Source organism: Triticum dicoccoides, chromosome 3A (genome assembly GCF_002162155.2).
Source record: "Triticum dicoccoides isolate Atlit2015 ecotype Zavitan chromosome 3A, WEW_v2.0, whole genome shotgun sequence".
NCBI lineage: Eukaryota > Viridiplantae > Streptophyta > Magnoliopsida > Poales > Poaceae > Triticum > Triticum dicoccoides.
The window spans coordinates 272,906,171-272,910,774 of NC_041384.1; positions in this window are offsets into that span (position 1 = coordinate 272,906,171).

Below are 4,604 nucleotides of genomic sequence, written 5' to 3' on the forward strand. Positions count from 1 at the left end.
GGCGGTGACCTGTAGGTGGTGGAGAGGCGGGGACGAGGCGGCACGCCATGGGGGATGGGCGCGCGATGGAGGAGTTCGGGCGGCGGCTCCTGCCACGGCGCGAAGGCGGAGATCGAGCGCGCGGCTCTCGCTCCTCTCTGGCGCACGAGAAGGGGAAGGAGACGAGGGATGAGGGAGATCGAGCAGGAGGAGGTCGAGCGAGGCAGCCGTGCTCGCTGCCTCTGGCGGCGCAAGGGAGAGGCTACGAGAAGGAGGGATCGAGGGAAGATGCTAGGGTTAAGGACAGTTAGGTGGGCCTGCAGGGGAGGTGGCCTTGGGCCAAATGGGCCTAGGCGCAGATGGCTGGGAGGCCCGGCTGGGCTGACTTCCCTCCTCTCTCTCTCTCTCCAATCGTTTCCATTTTTTAAAACAAAACAGAGAAGGAAAAGGAAAAGAAAGAGAAGGTAGGGGTGGAATCTGGGCACAAGGACAATTTTCCCGGACTAATAAAAATATGCATGGTCCGAGAAAATTAGAAGTGGCAAGATTGGAAGATATGAATTCAAACTCATTTGAATTTAATCAAATGGTATGAACTAGGACTAGGGTTTTGAAGTGCCCAGAAATGTTGAGAATTTAGGTGGAGCTCGGGGAAGTGACGAAAGAAATTACAGGAAAAGTTTGGGGACCAAACTTGGAGCGGAAAAAGGCATGTGATAAATTGCAAGTGTGTTATAGGTGATTCCGAAAATGGAATATTTAATATAGCTCCCTAATATCGAGAGGATATGTTATAAAAAGAATCACCATGTGAATTCCCTCGATTTAGATGGATCAAAGATTCATGCCATTTATTTAGATGAGATGCAAAACATTTATGAGATGATGGCATGATGACATGACAAGATGCGACACGCAAGCAAAAGATAAGGCAACAACAGCGAATAACTGGAAGACACCTAGCACAACGGTCTCGGGGCGTCACATTCTCTCTCTTTATTACTCCTAGCTAACTACACCACCTCCATTAAATCATCTCCTTTCTATTTTTCCTCCCCATCCACTAGTTGAACTTGTCTCCTCCCAAACTAGCTAGCTAGATAGATCTATCATTTAGTGAAGTGATCTATGTACCTCCCTAACTAGATCTAGCCTTGTCAAGAAGAGCTTTGTCCACTTTTGATCATTCCATAGGTGTGTGTGGCGACACCTATCGACATCATCATCACCATGCTCGATCTCGAGATAGGTGATTAAAAATTTATGCTTTTGCAAGAATGGAAATATGTGTATGTGTGCGATATGACATAATCGGGGGATATGATGGAAATTGTGTGTGTGGCATCAATTGTCGCCGAATTGTGCTTGTGAGTTGCCTATGTTTTTCTGAAATGTCGATTTATTTCCATTTCGGCGAATTCTGGGGAAACTCTATATGTCCTATTTTTAGGGAAGGTCATGCCGAATTTTTGTATGACAAATGCATGCATGCATTTTTATGATCAATTTGTTTATTATTACCGTGCAGGCGTTCATGATGTTCAGTGGAATGATGGTGGACAGGTGGTTGCGGTCGGCGGTGTAGGACATGAAAGAAAATAACCTGACAGAGATTTTATGCATGTGTCGAAGATGCAAAGGACGAGTTTGGCTCGACCCTATGACGATGGTCGTGTGATGGCACACCTACTCATGACTGGTTTCATGGATGGCTATACTCGTTGGATAATTGAAGATGAGGATGATGATGTTGAGGACGGCGATGGGACAGGCAATGACGACACGGGGCAAGATGAAGAGACGATCGGTAATGGCGGTGGAGAAGGGGCCGGATGAAAGATCGTGGATGTCGCCTAGAGGGGGGGTGAATAGGCGTTTTAAAATAATTACAATTTAGGCTTGAACAAATGCGGAATAAACCTAGCGGTTAATTTGTCAAGCACAAAACCTAAAACAACTAGACTCACCTATGTGCACCAACAACTTATGCTAAGCAAGATAAGCAACTATGTGATAGCAAGATATATGACAAGAAACAATATGGTTATCACAAAGTAAAGTGCATGAGTAAAGGGGCTCAGGTAAGAGATAACCAAGGCACGCAGAGACGACGATGTATCCCGAAGTTCACACCCTTGCAGATGCTAATCTCCGTTTGGAGCGGTGTGGAGGCACAATGCTCCCCAAGAAGCCACTAGGGCCACCGTAATCTCCTCACACCCTCGCACAATGCAAGATGCCGTGATTCCACTAAGGGACCCTTGAGGGCGGTCACCGAACCCGTACAAATGGCAACCCTTGGGGGCGGTCACCGAACCCGTACACTTTGGCAACCCTTGGGGGCGGTCACAAGTACCTGTCAAATTGCTCGGGGCGATCTCCACAACCTAATTGGAGACCCCGACGCTTGCCCGGAGCTTTACACCACAATGATTGAGCTCCAAACAACACCAACCGTCTAGGGCGCCAAGGCACCCAAGAGGAACAAGCTCTAGGGTGCCCAAACACCCAAGAGTAATAAGCTTCTCAAACTTCACTTCCACGTATCACCGTGGAGAACTCAAACTGATGCACCAAATGCAATGGCAAGGGCACACGGAGTGCCCAAGTCCTTCTCTCTCAAATCCCACCGGAGCAACTAATGCTAGGGAGGGAAATGAGAGGAAGAACAAGACGGAGAACACCAAGAACTCCAAGATCTAGATCCAAGGGGTTCCCCTCACATAGAGGAGAAAGTGATTGGTGGAAATGTGGATCTAGATCTCCTCTCTCTTTTCCCTCAAAAACTAGAAAGAATCCATGGAGGGAGTGAGAGTTAGCAAGCTCAAAGAAGGTCAACAATGGGGGCAAAACAAGCTCAAGAGATGGGGAACCATTGGGGAAGAAGACCCCCTTAAATAGGTCCCCCCAAATCTGCCTGTTATGTACAGAACAACATAGGAGCGGTACAACCTCTATGAGCACCGGTACAACCGGTAACAGGCAATAAGCGATACAACCAGCCCACAACCGCCCAACAACCGGACCAATTCTGGAGCGGTACAACCGCTCCAAACACCGGTTGTACCGGTTAAGCGGTACAACCTCTCCATGGGGCGGTACAACCTCTCTGTGAAAAATAGGCAATATCAAAACAGCCACAACTTTTGCATACGAGCTCCGAATTCAACGAAACCAAGTTTGTTGGAAAGATAATGAAAAGGGCTAACAAAATCTTGAGAGAAATATCAATAAGAAGCAAATGAGAAAAGGACCATAATAAAATGGTGAGAACCCTTCCTCGGATAAGACCGGTAAAACCTCCAACACCGAAAACATCATAGAAGATGCATGTGAACTCCATTTTCGATGAACTCAAGCTTGTCATCAAGATGACCATAAGCTCTAAGACTCACAAATGGAACCAAACAAGAACCAATAAAGATGATGCAAGGATGCAATGGTTTGAGCTCTCGACTAATGATGCGATCAAGCTACTCCCTAGAGAGCCCCCCTTGATAGTACGACAATCGATCCTACAACCCGGTCTCCCAACTACCACTATGAGACCGGTAAAATAGAAAACCTATCAAGGGCAAACCTTTGCCTTGCACATAGTCCACTTGATCTAGATGATGACGATCTTGACTTCCTCAAGTTAGACCACCTTTCTTGATTGTGTTGGCTCGATGAAGACTAGTTGATTGCTCCCCCATACTCCACTATGGGTGAGCCACTCTTTGGCACATCTTCACAATTCCATTGACACCACAACGGAAAGCAAGCTTCAAGCTTGATTGCTCCCCCATACTCCATTATGGGTGAGCCACTCTTCGAGTTGCTCCACTTGAACTTGCACACTGCAAACTTGATGACGATCACCACTTGATGTCATCCTCCATGGGTTGTATGAGATCTTCCTATTGACGCAAGACCATGGAAACATACCTAACCCCACAAAGAACTCTCACATAGACCATGGGTTAGTACACAAAGCGTAATGGACAATGCTTACCATACCATGGGATCACTTGATCCCTCTCGGTACTTCTTCTACGCTTTGTGAGTTGATCAACTTGATTCACTCTTGACTTAGTCTTGATCAACATTGAATCTTTCCAACTCTCATTTAGATGATGTCTTGAAGGTAACCATGAATGATCACACAATCTTCTTCTTCAAGACATGCTTGCAATAAGCTCAACTCACACATGACCAATCTTTGGATAATTCCTTGAAAAGCACTTTGGCCATCTCAACTCACACATGACCAATTTTTGGATAATTCCTTGAAAATCACTTTGGCCATCTCATAAACTCCTTGAAAACAACACATGGCCTTCAAGACAATCCTATGGACAAATCCTTTAAATATAACTCAAGGCAACCGTTAGTCCATAGAGATTGTCATCAATTACCAAAACCACACATGGGGGCACTGGATGTCCTTTCAATCTCCCCCATTTTGGTAATTGATGACAATCACTTTCAAGAGAGTTTATATAAGGAATTATTTATCACCATACAATGCAACAACCAATAATGCATGTGTATGAGATGCAAATGCTTAGGTACAAAACCAAAGCAAGAAGAAAAAACTCTCTAAACTTATCCACAAAACTCTCTGAAACTTCTCCCCCATTGGC